The 15464-nt window shown below is 38.5% G+C and overlaps 1 pseudogene; it reads right to left on the reverse strand.

The window, feature by feature from the left end:
- LOC139943751 (dynein regulatory complex protein 11-like) overlaps positions 1 to 14202 on the reverse strand; it is a 47856-nt pseudogene extending 33654 nt beyond the window's left edge.
- Positions 14203 to 15464: the final 1262 nt, after the last annotated feature.

Genomic DNA, 15464 nt, shown 5'->3' on the forward strand with positions numbered 1-15464 from the left:
GAGGTGAGAGACAATGTCACACAGTATCAGTAATAATGTGTGTCCTCTACAGCTTACCCCAGCAAAATTACACTCACAACTCTGCAAGAAATCCGAGTCAAGTTTTAAATGTGGGCATGCACTTTAGGCTGTCTGAAATTGTAGTCACCAGCTTAAAAAATGCAGTCCTGTTCATACCTCTTGAGGATGCTTTATGCTAAGCAAATTTTCTTGTGTCCCAATAGGAAAAAACAGAGCGTACCCATTATTACCTAAACATTATTGTGCATTCGCAGGAAGTATGAACCACAGGGCCCAATTTCATAAAGCCTGTAAGCACTAAAATATGCTTAGCATAAAATTTCTTCCTTAATAAAAACTGGATTACCAACCAAATTTCCATTTGTTGCATATTGCTTGATACTGGTATTCAGCTGTTGTTTGCTTTCTGAAAATCTCGTAGCAATTTGGTTGGTAATCCTGTTTTTATCAAGGAAGAAATTTCATGCTAATATGAAATTGGGCTTTATGAAATTGGGCCCAGGCTTGATGCTGTGAGGGCAGAAAACTTTGGCCTTGCTACTTTGCCAACCACGAACAAACATTTAAGGGCATGGGATGGGTGCTGTGTTGGGATCAAACTGTTGACCTTTTTTTAAGAGACACTAAGAAAATGGCCACTTTTGGGCAAGCGTTAGAGGGAGAACTGTATTGCAAATTGCCCGTACACTTGCAATGTCATTCAAAGAGATGGTGCATTTAATCCTCCAGTTTTCAAGAAGCACATCATCAAACTAGCCTATCTCTGGTTTTAGGGAAGAGAGCATACAACTGTGTCATGAGATCAAACTAGACCATGCTCAGGTTCAAGGGAAACAACATTCAACAGGAAGAGTCGACTTGCGGTCATCAAACTACACTATCCGTCTTGTCGAATACAAAATAAATCACAGATCTCTTGCTTCAGCTGCTGAAAAATCCTTCTCTTTAAGTTTAAAATTTTCAGACACCCGGAAGTCATTGATTTATTCTATGGGCCTTTTGCTTAGTTCCTAATGATCAATTGCAATGAAACATTATATTGATTAATTTTGCACCTTTAAGTCATAAATTGCTTACTGAACGTGTTATTATGCTAAATAGGTTTGTTTTATAGGCTGGATAGATCATAACTGCTTCGAATACAAAAATAACTTCAAATTCAGTTGAGTAATTTGAAAATGTTATAAACGAAACAGGTATGCATTTTTGCACAAATGCAATCTAGACAAATGCAACAATGTGTCGTTAAAACTTGTATTTAAATTCAACAATTTCAATTACAACAATTACATTTTCATCATTAACAAGTTCTTAAAAGGCAAGGGACACATTTGGTAATTATCAACGACCAGTCTTTCAGATGCCTTGATTCGTCAATTCAAATATTTGAGTGAGAATCACTTCATTCTCACTGTTTAAACTACATTACTTTAGAGAGAGCCATTTCTCACGATGTTTCATACTGTCAACAGCTGTACAGTGCTCGATACCTTAATGTTGACAATTATTTTGAGTAATTACCAAGAGTGTCCAGTGCCTAGAATAAACATATTGCTTTTAGATTGGGCCCTTGGGCTATAAAAGCATGTTACAACATGAATCTGGATGGAAACATGCAATTAGTGTTTTAATGGTTGTGAGGTGCTCCCGCAAAACTGTGTAGCGCAAACTTGGTAGTTTGTGAACTAAAATTAATGGTCAGCCATTTTCTTTGTGGAGTAAAACAATTTGCTTCAGCAAAAAGGCAAACTGTGATAGTTCAAGGGGGTCAAAGGAAAACCAGTAAATTTTCAGGTATAATTGTGTGGCTCACCATTTTCTAATGTTGAATCACCCCAACCACATTCATTCCATAGAGAGCACATTCTAAAGCCCAAATTACCCACTCCAAAAGCAAAAAGCGCAATCCAAAAGCAATGTCCTTTTAAAGGCAGTGGACACTATTGGTAATTACTCAAAGTAATTAATAGCATAACACCCTAACTTGGTAATGAGTAATGGGGAGAGGTTGATAGTATAGAACATTGTGAGAAACGGTTCCCTCTGAAGTGACGTAGTTTGCGAGAAGTTTTTCACAAGTTTGGTTTTGAGACCTCAAATATAGAATTTGAGGTCTCGAAATCAAACAACTGAAAGCAAATTCGTGTCACAAGGGTGGTTTTTCTTTCATAATTATCTCTCAACTTCTACAACCAATTGAGATACATCAAGTGAGAAGACTAGTCATTGACAATTACCAATAGTGTCCAGTGTCTTTAAGTGTAAGGTAATTCAACATTTGCCAATACACCAAGTGAGAAGACTAGTCTTTGACCAATAATGTCCATTGCCTTTAAAAGTAGTGTATATTTATTTACAGTGGTTTATCATCAAAAGTATGTGGTCTTCCTTTTACTCTGTAAACTTAAATGGTCCGCCATGGTGTTAGTTCAAGAGTGTAAAAGGAAAAACAAAATGTCCATGTATTTTTGAGTGCATCGTCATTTTTAATTTTGCTGCTTCGCTCAAAAGCATTTGTGAATTGCATTTGGCAAACGTTGAAGCAAATATTTGAGTGACATGAAAACTGATGATGGTAATGTCTCTAAAGGCACTGGATCCTATTGGTAAATGTCAAAGACCAGTCATCTCACTTGGTGCATAAAGTAACAAACCTGTGAAAGTTTGAGTTCAATTGGTTGTAAAAGTTGCAAGAGAATAATGGAAGAAAAAAGTGCCCTTGTTGCACAATATGTGTGCTTTCAGATGCTTGATTTAGCCCTCAAAATCAAATTAAAATATTCCAGTGAGAAATTACATCTTTCTCAAACACTACTTTCTTTCAGCAGGAGCTGTTTCTCACAATGCTTTGTACTATCAAACAGCTCTCCATACTCATAACTAAGTAAGGCTTTATGCTAATAATTACTTTGAGTAATTACTTACAGTGTCCAGTGCCTTTATAGAGACATTACCAACATGAACTAATTTTGACCCAACATTAAATAACTTACTATTGAACTGTGTTGGAAGATCGATTCAAGTTTACTTTTGGCCATCAATGCCTGGTCTCTCCCACCACCATTCGGCGTATACTTGCATCCATGGCCGCCTCATCCTCAAATTGCTATGTTAGCCATCTCTATAGTGGAGTCGCACACCCTCACTTGTTCTCTTTCAGTCTCTTCCAATGAGGAGGCAATCCGTTGCCAGCTTTCTCATGAATTCAGGAGTTATAAACTAGAAGATATTATCAAAGTACTGCAAAAATCAAAGTTAAAAACAAAACAAAATCATAAGTAAACAAAAACTGAAAAGTTTTCCAAAATACTAAGAAGTAGTATACAACTCATTTGAAAGATGGAATGTTCTATCAACGATGCGGAGCCGAGTTGAATGGAACATTCCATCTTTAAATGAATGAAAGTATTTGCATTATTGCACGAATGAAAAACATTCATTACTTGTTTTACATAACATCCAAGTAGACCATTGTCATTTTGATTGAAGAACACAACATTCAAAACAAATAAAGCGAAGGCCTACAATTTCTAATTGTGACATAACAACCATTTCTTTTGGTTCGGCCAGTTGGATTCAACCAACAGCTTGTGCATTCTTACAGCTTTATTGTGATTCGCCGGCCTCGCTGAAAAAGGAAAACTGTGATAGTTCAAGGGGGTCAAAGGAAAACCAGTAAATTTTCAGGTATATTTGTGTGGCTCATCATTTTCTAATGTTGAATCTTCACAACCATATTCATTCCATAGAGAGCACATTCTAAAGCCCAAATTACCCACTCCAAAAGCAAAAAGCGCAATCCAAAAGCAATGTCCCTTTAAAGGCAGTGGACACTATTGGTAATTACTCAAAGTAATTAATAGCATAACACCCTAACTTGGTAATGAGTAATGGGGAGAGGTTGGTAGTATAGAACATTGTGAGAAACGGTTCCCTCTGAAGTGACGCAGTTTTCGAGAAGTTTTTCAAAAGTTTGATTTTGAGACCTCAAAAATAGAATTTGAGGTCTCGAAATTAAACAACTGAAAGCAAATTCGTGTCACAAGGGTGGTTTTTCTTTCATAATTATCTCTCAACCTCTACAACCAATTGAGATACATCAAGTGAGAAGACAGGTCATTGACAATTACTAATAGTGTTCAGTGTCTTTAAATGTAAGGTAATTCAACATTTGCCAATTTGGGCAACAACAGCGTTTGTTATATTGTGAATCTGGGTGGAACATGTTCTAAGAAGTAGGGCTACAAACTATTTACACTAATGTGCTCAAATCTGTGTGGATTTCTTTTTACCTTGTGAATTAATGGTCAGCAAAAATTGTTATTCAAAACTAAAAAAAGGTAACCACACAGATTCCTGGTATATTTGTGTGGTTTATTAATAGTGCTTGCTAGGAAATTAGAAATTAAAATTTCTAGTTTCCTAGCAAGCACTATCTAAAGCCCAAACGCCCCTTCCAAATGCAATGCGTCTTTGAGCTATCCACATTGCTTTTAGAATTGGCACTTTGGGCTATGAAGCGTTTGTTTTAACAGCTATCTGGTTGGACGTTTCAATGTCATGTAAGATTATTGACACTAATGTGCCTCAATCTGTGACGTTTTCCTTTTACTTTGTGATTTTAAAGGTGGTGTCCCATATTTGCCTCAACAAAATGCCACTGTCGGACCATGTTAGTTCACAAATAAATGTAAAAACCACACATTTTTGAGTGAATCATTTTAATCTACTTTTAAAGGATCTTTCCAACAATATTCATTGCAAAACAACTGCTTGTTGCCCACAATCCAAATTTAATGTGTCTCTTAAAGCATGTGGTAATTAACTTAACAATGTCAAAACCTTCTTAAAGAGACGCATTGATTTTAGATTGGGTGATTTAGGGCTTTGAAAGTTTTGAAATGACATAGATCTTGTTGGAAACATAATCTAAAAGTAGTGCCTCAAAACTGTGTGGTTTTCCTCTTACTTTGTGAACTAAAATGGTTTACAATTTTGTGATGTCGACAAATTGTCTCAAGAAAATGCAAAACTGTTAGAACTATAGTTGACAAAGTTAAAGATAAATCACACAATTTTGAGGCATCAATGAGTGAATCATTTAACAACTGCTTGTTTTAAGGCCAAAAGTGTTCATTCCAAATGCAATGTGTCTCTTTAAAGACAATGGACACTGTTGGTTATTCACAGTTATTGTATCTCACCATATGCATAAAATAGCTCAATTGGTCGCCGAAGTTGCGTGATGTATTAATAAAAGAAATAACACCCTTGTCACACAAAGTTGTGTGCTTTCAGATGCTTGCCTCCGAGACCTCAAATTCTAAATCTGAGGTGCCTCGAAATCAAATTCGTGGAAAATTACTTCTTTCTCGAAAACTACATTACTTCAGAGGGAGCCATTTCTCACAATATTTTATACTATCCACCTCTTCCCATTACTCGTTACCAAGTAAGGTTTTATGCTCATAATAATTTTGAGTAATTACCAATGTGTCCACTGCCTTTAAGAGACACATTGTTTTTAGGGTTGGTGATTTGGGCTGAAACGTTTTTTAAAGACATAAATCCGGTTGAAAACACAATTTAAAGGCAGTAGGCACTATTGGTAATTACTCAAAATAATTGTGAGCATAAAACCTTACTTGGTAACGAGTAATGGGAGAGATTGGTAGTATAAAACACTGTGAGAAACAGCTTCCTCTGAAGTAACGTAGTTTTCGAGCAAGAAGTAATTTTCCACGACTTTGATTTTGAGACATCATATTTAGAATTTGAAGTCTCGAAATCAAGCATCTGAAAGCACACAACTTCGAGTGACAAGCGTTTTTTTTTTATTATCTCGTAAATTTGATGACCGATTTTGCTCAAATTTTCACAGGTTTGTTATTTTATGCATATGTTGAGATACACCAAGTGAGAAGACTAGTCTTCGACCAATAGTGTCCATTGCCTTACAAAGTAGTGTATAATTATTTACAGTGGTTTATCATCAAAAGTATGTGGTCTTCCTTTTACTCTGTAAACTGTGTTAGTTCAAGAGTGTAAAAGGAAAAACAAAATGTCCATGTATTTTTATGTGCATCGTCATTTTTAATTTTGCTGCTTCGCTCAAAAGCATTTGTGAATTGCATTTGGCAAAAGTTGAAACAAATATTTGAGTGACATAAAAACTGATGATGGAAATGTCTCTAAAGGCACTGGACCCTATTGGTAAATGTCAAAGACCAGTCGTCTCACTTGGTGCATAAAGTAACAAACCTGTGAAAGTTTGAGTTCAATTGGTCGTAAAAGTTGCACGAGAATAATGGGAGAAAAAAGTGCCCTTGTTGCACAATTTGTGTGCTTTCAGATGTTTGATTTCGCCCTCAAAATCAAATTCAAATATTCCAGTGAGAAATTACATCTTTCTCAAACACTACTTTCTTTCAGCAGGAGCTGTTTCTCACAATGCTTTGTACTATCAAACAGCTCTCCATACTCATAACTAAGTAAGGCTTTATGCTAATAATTACTTTGAGTAATTACTAACAGTGTCCAGTGCCTTTATAGAGACATTACCAACATGAACTAATTTTGACCCAACATTAAATAACTTACTATTAAACTGTTTTGCAAGATCGATTCAAGTTTACTTTTGGCCATCAATGCCTGGTCTCTCCCACCACCATTCGGCGTATACTTGCGTCCATGGCCGCCTCATCCTCAAATTGCTATGTTAGCCATCTCTATAGTGGAGTCACACACCCTCACTTGTTCTCTTTCAGTCTCTTCCAATGAGGAGGCAATCCATTGCCAGCTTTCTCATGAATTCAGGAGTTATAAACTAGAAGATGTTATCAAAGTACTGCAAAAATCAAAGTTAAAAACAAAACAAAATCATAAGAAAACAAAAACTGAAAAGTTTTCCAAAATACTAAGAAGTAGTATACAACTCATGAATTGAAAGATGGAATGTTCTATTCAATGATGCGGAGCCGAGTTGAATGGAACAGTCCATCTTTAAATGAATGAAAGTATTTGCATTATTGCATGTACGAAAAGCATTCATTACTTGTTTTACATAACATCCAAGTAGACCTTTGTCATTTTGATTGAAGAACACAACATTCAAAACAAATGAAGCGAAGGCCTACAATTTCTAATTGTGACATAACAACCATTTCTTTTGGTTCGGCCTGTTGGATTCAACCAACAGCTTGTGTGTCTTACAGCTTTTTTGTGATTCGCTGGCCTCACTGAAAAAGGCAAACTGTGATAGTTCAAGGGGGTCAAAGGAAAACCAGTAAATTTTCAGGTATAATTGTATGGCTCACCATTTTCTAATGTTGAATCTTCCCAACCATATTCATTTCATAGGGAGCACATTGTAAAGCCCAAATTACCCACTCCAAAAGCAAAAAGTGCAATCCAAAAGCAATGTCCCTTTAAAGGCAGTGGACACTATTGGTAATTACTCAAAGTAATTAATAGCATAACACCCTAACTTGGTAATGAGTAATGGGGAGAGGTTGATAGTATAGAACATTGTGAGAAACGGTTCCCTCTGAAGTGACGTAGTTTTCGATTAGTTTTTCAAAAGTTTGATTTTGAGACCTCAAAAATAGAATTTGAGATCTCAAAATCAAACAACTCAAAGCAAATTCGTGTCACAAGGGTGTTTTTTCTTTCATAATTATCTCTCAACTTCTACGACCAATTGAGATGCATCAAGTGAGAAGACTGATCATTGACAATTACCAATAGTGTCCAGTGTCTTTAAGTGTAAGGTAATTCAACATTTGCCAATTTGGGCAACAAAAGCGTTTGTTATGATGTACAAGCACAACTGCTTGATTTAAGGCCAAAAGTGTTCGATCCAAATGCAATGTGTCTCTTTAAAGACATGGACACTGTTGGTTATTCACAGTTGTTGTATCTCACCATATGCATATGTCGCAGGTTTGTTATTTTATGCATATGTTGAGATACACCAAGTGAGAAAACTAGTCTTTGACCAATAATATCCATTGCCTTTAAAAGTAGTGTATATTTATTTACAGTGGTTTATCATCAAAAGTATGTGGTGTTCCTTTTACTGTGTAAACTTAAATGGTCCGCCATTTTGAGAAGTGCCAAATTTGCTTTGACAAAATTGGTGTTAGTTCAAGAGTATAAAAGGAAAAACAAAATGTCCATGTATTTTTGTGTGCATCGTCATTTTTAATTTTGCTGCTTCGCTCAAAAGCATTTGTGAATTGCATTTAGCAAACGTTGAAGCAAATATTTGAGTGACAGATGAAAACTGATGATGGTAATGTCTCTAAAGGCACTGGACCCTATTGGTAAATGTCAAAGACCAGTCGTCTCACTTGGTGCATAAAGTAACAAACCTGTGAAAGTTTGAAAGTTGCAAGAGAATAATGGAAGAAAAAAGTACCCTTGTTGCACAATTTGTGTGCTTTCAGATGCTTGATTTTGCCCTCAAAATCAAATTCAAATATTCCAGTGAGAAATTACATCTTTCTCAAACACTACTTACTTTCGGCAGGAGCTGTTTCTCACAATGCTTTGTACTATCAAACAGCTCTCCATACTCATAACTAAGTAAGGCTTTATGCTAATAATTACTTTGAGTAATTACTTACAGTGTCCAGGGGTCAATTTCACAAAGAGTTAGGACTAGTCCTAACTTAGGACTAGTCCTAAGAGATATCAAAAACGTACATCTAGTCCTAAGTTAGGACTAGTAACTCGTCCTAATTCAAGAAAAGGCTAGTCCTAACTCTTTGTGAAATCCACCCCAGTGCCTTTATAGAGACATTACCAACATGAACTAATTTTGACCCAACATTAAATAACTTACTATTGAACTGTTTTGGAAGATCGATTCAAGTTTACTTTTGGCCATCAATGCCTGGTCTCTCCCACCACCATTCGGCGTATACTTGCGTCCATGGCCGCCTCATCCTCAAATTGCTATGTTAGCCATCTCTATAGTGGAGTCGCACGCCCTCACTTGTTCTCTTTCAGTCTCTTCCAATGACGAGGCAATCCATTGCCAGCTTTCTCATGAATTCAGGAGTTATAAACTAGAAGATGTTATCAAAGTACTGCAAAAATCAAAGTAAAAAAAACAAAATCATAAGTAAACAAAAACTGAAAAGTTTTCCAAAATACTAAGAAGTAGTATACAACTCATGAATTGAAAGATGGAATGTTCTATTCAACAATGCGGAGCCGAGTTGAATGGAACATTCCATCTTTAAATGAATGAAAGTATTTGCATTATTGCATATACGAAAAGCATTCATTACTTGTTTTACATAACATCCAAGTAGACCTTTGTCATTTTGATTGTAGAACACAACATTCAAAACAATAGAAGGGAAGGCCTACAATTTCTAATTGTGACATAACAACCATTTCTTTTGGTTCGGCCTGTTGGATTCAACCAACAGCTTGTGTGTCTTACAGCTTTTTTGTGATTCGCTGGCCTCACTGAAAAAGGCAAACTGTGATAGTTCAAGGGGGTCAAAGGAAAACCAGTAAATTTTCAGGTATAATTGTGTGGCTCACCATTTTCTAATGTTGAATCTTCCCAACCCTATTCATTCCATAGAGAGCACATTGTTAAGCCCAAATTTACACTCCAAAAGCAAAAAGCGCAATCCAAAAGCAATGTCCCTTTAAAGGCAGTGGACACTATTGGTAATTACTCAAAGTAATTAATAGCATAACACCCTAACTTGGTAATGAGTAATGGGGAGAGGTTGATAGTATAGCACATTGTGAGAAACAGTTCCCTCTGAAGTGACGTAGTTTTCGATTAGTTTTTCAAAAGTTTGATTTTGAGACCTCAAACATAGAATTTGAGATCTCAAAATCAAACAACTCAAAGCAAATTCGTGTCACAAGGGTGTTTTTTCTTTCATAATTATCTCTCAACTTCTACGACCAATTGAGATACATCAAGTGAGAAGACTGATCATTGACAATTACCAATAGTGTCCAGTGTCTTTAAGTGTAAGGTAATTCAACATTTGCCAATTTGGGCAACAAAAGCGTTTGTTATGATGTACAAGCACAACTGCTTGATTTAAGGCCAAAAGTGTTCATTCCAAATGCAATGTGTCTCTTTAAAGACAATGGACACTGTTGGTTATTCACAGTTGTTGTATCTCACCATATGCATATGTCGCAGGTTTGTTATTTTATGCATATGTTGAGATACACCAAGTGAGAAGACTATCTTTGACCAATAGTGTCCATTGCCTTTAAAAGTAGTGTATATTTATTTACAGTGGTTTATCATCAAAAGTATGTGGTGTTCCTTTTACTGTGTAAACTTAAATGGTCCGCCATTTTGAGAAGTGCCAAATTTGCTTTGACAAAATTGGTGTTAGTTCAAGAGTATAAAAGGAAAAACAAAATGTCCATGTATTTTTGTGTGCATCGTCATTTTTAATTTTGCTGCTTCGCTCAAAAGCATTTGTGAATTGCATTTGGCAAACGTTGAAGCAAATATTTGAGTGACATGACAACTGATGATGGTAATGTCTCTAAAGGCACTGGACCCTATTGGTAAATGTCAAAGACCAGTCGTCTCACTTGGTGCATAAAGTAACAAACCTGTGAAAGTTTTAGTTCAATTGGTCGTAAAAGTTGCAAGAGAATAATGGAAGAAAAAAGTACCCTTGTTGCACAATATGTGTGCTTTCAGATGCTTTATTTCGCCCTCAAAATCAAATTCAAATATTCCAGTGAGAAATTACATCTTTCTCAAACACTACTTTCTTTCAGCAGGAGCTGTTTCTCACAATGCTTTGTACTATCAAACAGCTCTCCATACTCATAACTAAGTAAGGCTTTATGCTAATAATTACTTTGAGTAATTACTTACAGTGTCCAGTGCCTTTATAGAGACATTACTAACATGAACTAATTTTGACCCATCATTAAATAACTTACTATTAAACTGTGTTGGAAGATCGATCCAAGTTTACTTTCGGCCATCAACGCCTGCTCTCTCACACCACCATTCGGCGTATACTTGCGTCCATGGCCGCCTCATCCTCAAATTGCTATGTTAGCCATCTCTATAGTGGAGTCGCACACCCTCACTTGTTCTCTTTCAGTCTCTTCCAATGACGAGGCAATCCATTGCCAGCTTTCTCATGAATTCAGGAGTTATAAACTAGAAGATGTTATCAAAGTACTGCAAAAATCAAAGTAAAAAAAAAACCAAAATCATAAGTAAACAAAAACTGAAAAGTTTTCCAAAATACTAAGAAGTAGTATACAACTCATGAATTGAAAGATGGAATGTTCTATTCAAAGGTGCGGAGCCGAGTTGAATGGAACATTCCATCTTTAAATGAATAAAAGTATTTGCATTATTGCACGAACGAAAAACATTCATTACTTGTTTTACATAACATCCAAGTAGACCATTGTAATTTTGATTGAAGAACACAACACTCAAAACAAATAAAGCTAAGGCCTACAATTTCTAATTGTGACATAACAACCATTTCTTTTGGTTCAGCCTGTTGGATTCAACCAACAGCTTGCGCGTTCTTACAGCTTTTTTTGTTATTTAAGCAGACGGCAAATGTATTATGTGCCTTGCAGTAACACAGCTGCATTACACAAGACACGCGCACGCAGTGATGTTTTAGGCACAGTGCAATAGTTCTAATTGGTTGGATAGAAAAATGTACAGTGAATGGAATGAAACATGCATGATGAGTGATGTAGCGTGCGACAGTACTTTCATTTGCTATTATGTGAAGGACAACTCTCCAGTCAAATGGCAAGGATCTGCTTGGGGTGTTATATAAAGAGAATTATTGGTTACCCTACCACACTATAGCTCAACAAGCTTTTCCAACCCCTCAACTTGATTATGGAAACATTCTAAACTTCCCATCTGTTCATCTTAATTCCACTGTTGACTTTGTGTATTTCACCAAATATGAAATGGTTCAATACAGACAAAATTACAATAGTTTTGGCCTTGAGCACTTTTATGTTAGTGTAGGATCAACACGTAGATATGACATTGCTGTAAATACAAACAAAATGAAAACAGATTTTACATAAACACCACCATTACCTTCTCTAAAGCTTCTTCATAGACAAGTATGTAATTCACCTGTTCCACCAGCACTCATGCCCACATACTGATGCCCTTTTAAAAATGTGTTTGACCTTTCACTTATGATTTTGTTTTATTAATACTTCTTAGCAGTATTACCTGAGCATTCCAGTGTCGCTAGGCAAAGTTTGAGCAGAAAGCAAACAGTTGAAGAGGTTTTTAATCATCTCATTCTCCTATGTGTTTGTCATGCCATGTCTCTAATGTAGACCTGTAAAGGAAACAGCATTATTTTAGAACTTCAAAAGTTCCTCAGACAGGGTTTCAACATTGATAGAAACAAAATTTTGAATTTTGGATTCACTTATACCAAGGTCATGCTGCTACATACTGTATCGGTTTGCAGCCTGTTCTAACATTTACATACTTACATCCACAGTAGGTTGTCATCAGGTGAGCAAATGACGCAGCTGCAGCCTTAACCCTGCCATTGAGCTCTGCATCTAGGGTGTTTCCAACTGCGCGAGTGGAGCCAAGTAACTTGAACGTTTGGACGACGTCGAGTGGGCTCCGATCCAGCAGAATGTCAGGCTCCATGGGGGTTTGACCAGGAGCAGGTTGATATAGCATCTCTGTCTTCTTGATGTTGGTTTACAGCCCGAAGGCACTTGCTGATGATTGTGCAAAGCGGCACAGGATTTCTTGAATGTCAGGATGTGAGTAAGCTACCAGTGCAGTGACTTCGGCATACAGGAGATTGAGAGACATCTCTCAAGGGTTCTTCGGTGAGAATGCAGCCGTGATAGATTTAACAGGCCACCGTCCGATCTGGTGCGGATGTACATGCCATTGGTGAGGTCTTGACATATGTCCTTGATCACTGCTGTTAGGAAGAGAGCAAAAAGAGTAGGTGCAAGCAAAAGACTTGTTTGACTCCATGCTACACGTCAAAGGGTTAATATCTTTCGCTAGCCACCGAGACACTCGCCTTCAGGTCGGTGGGAAAAGCCTTGATGAGGGCGGTTAGCTTTGGAGGGCAACCATACTTCTAAAGACTGCGCTGGAGTGTGTCTCTGCTGAGGAAACTGCACTGACTTTCTGGAAGCACTTCTTCACATATGCACTGCAGGCGAGATAGGATTATTTTTGCCAGGATTTTACCAGCGATGGATAGCAGCGAGAAACCTTGATGGTTCCCACAGCTGAGCCGGGTCACCTTTACGCTTGTAGACATTAGTTATAGTGGCGTCCTTGAAGTCTTGAAGTAGCTCACCCATCAATAAAGAGGTCCTGCAGAACAGCCTGGAGCACTGGTCCACCCTTCTTGAAGATCTCAGCGGGGACGCCATCTGCGCCAGGAGCTTTTCCTGAGCTGGTGTTCTTGATAGCTTTGGCGAGCTCATCCATGGTCGGTGGGTGGTCTAGCTCGCTGGTCTAGCTCTATTCGGTCAATCGCTTCCTCATCAGCGCGAGATGGTTGGTTGAGTATATTACAAAAACGGTCTTTCCACCGTCGCAGTATGTCTTCTGGTTGACGTGTACAGCTGTTCATTGTCCGGGCTAAGAACAGGATTTGTTCCGCACTGTGTCGGGCCATAGATTTCCTTTAGACAGTCATAAAAGGCCTTAGCATTGTTAGTGTCCGCAAAGCTTTGCAGCTCTTCAGCCTTTCTCAGCCACCAGTTGTTTTTCATATCCCGAGTTGCTGCTTGTACCTTTGCCTTGGCAGCTTTGCAACTTGATGGTTATGCTACGGGTAGCTCTGCCTGACAGTACTTGTTGACGGCATGCATATTCTTACCTCACCTACTCAGGTTTGAATTCAGAGTTTTCCTTCTCCTAGATGGGCTGCCTTCCTAGGCTTACGAGCCCCATCTGCCCGGAGCAATCTGGTTTTAAGGCGCCAGAAACCCGCCATCACACCTCTGCCCACAGTTCGCAACAGGGATCGGCACGTGAAGCCGGGCAGTAGGAGTTTGACTAGGAGAGGCTGTTGGAGACGCTGACCATCTGGGACATTTCATAGGTGTGAAGTGGCTCAGTACATGCACACATTCCCGGTCAATCCTAGCCCTTAGACCCCCGGGTTAGTAGAGGGTAAGAGGGTTAGAGGGTTAAAGGGTTAGAGAGTATAGAGGGTTAGAGGGTTAAAGGGTTAGAGAGTTAGAGGGTTAAAGGGTTAGAGAGTTAGAGGGTTAGAGGGTTAGAGGTTTAGGGGTTAGGTGGTTAAGGGGTTTTGGGATTATGGGATAAGAGGGTTAGAAGGTTAGAGGGTTAGAGGGTTAGAGGGCAGGGTTAGAGGGCTAGAGGGTTAGGGTTAGGGTTATAGGGTTAGGGGGTAAGAGCGTTAGGGTGTTGGGGGGTAAAAAGTTAGAGGGTTAGAGAGTTAGAGGGTTATAGGGTAAGAGCGTTAGAGGGTTAGAGGGTTATATGGTTAGATGGTGAGGGGGTTAGAGGGTTAGAGGGTTAGAGGGTTAGAGAGTTAGAGAGTTAGAGGGTTAAAGGGTTAAAGGGTAGGAGGGTTAGAAGGTTAGAGGGTTAGAGGTTTAGAGGTTTAGAGGTTTGGGGGTTAGAGGGTTTGGGGTTATAATTAGCGGGTTAGGGGGTTAAGGGGTTAGGGGATTAGGGGGTTAGAGGGTTAGAGGGTTAGAGGGTTAGAGGGTTAGAGGGCAGGGTAAGAGGATTAGAGGGTAAGGGTTATAGGGTTATATGGCTAGGGGGTAGGGGGTTAGATCATTAGGGAGTTAGAGGGTTAGAGGGCAGGGTTAGAGGGCAGGGTTAGAGGGTTAGAGTGTTAGAGGGTTATTGGGTTAGAGGTTTAGGGGTTAGGTGGTTAAGGGGTTATGGGATTATGGGATTAGAGGGTTAGAGGGTTAGAAGGTTAGAGGGTTAGAGGGTTAGAGGTTTAGGGGTTAGGTGGTTATGGGGTTATGGGATTATGGGGTTAGAGGGTTAGAAGGTTAGAGGGTTAGAGGGTTAGAGGGTTAGAGGGTTAGAGGGTTAGAGGGCTAGAGGGTTAGGGTTAGAGGGTTAGGGGGTAAGAGCGTTAGGGTGTTGGGGGTAAAAGGTTAGAGGGTTAGAGAGTTAGAGAGTTAGAGAGTTAGAGGGTTATAGGGTAAGAGCGTTAGAGGGTTAGAGGGTTATATGGTTAGATGGTGAGAGGGTTAGAGGGTTAGAGGGTTAGAGGGTTAGAGAGTTAGAGGGTTAAAGGGTTAAAGGGTAGGAGGGTTAGAAGGTTAGAGGGTTAGAGGTTTAGAGGTTTGGGGTTAGAGGGTTTGGGGTTATAATTAGCGGGTTGGGGGTTAAGGGGTTAGGGGATTAGGGGGTTAGAGGGTTAGAGGGTTAAAGGGTTAGAGGGCAGGGT

The sequence above is a fragment of the Asterias amurensis genome, chromosome 11 (assembly GCF_032118995.1).
Source record: "Asterias amurensis chromosome 11, ASM3211899v1".
Taxonomy (NCBI): Eukaryota; Metazoa; Echinodermata; class Asteroidea; order Forcipulatida; family Asteriidae; genus Asterias; species Asterias amurensis.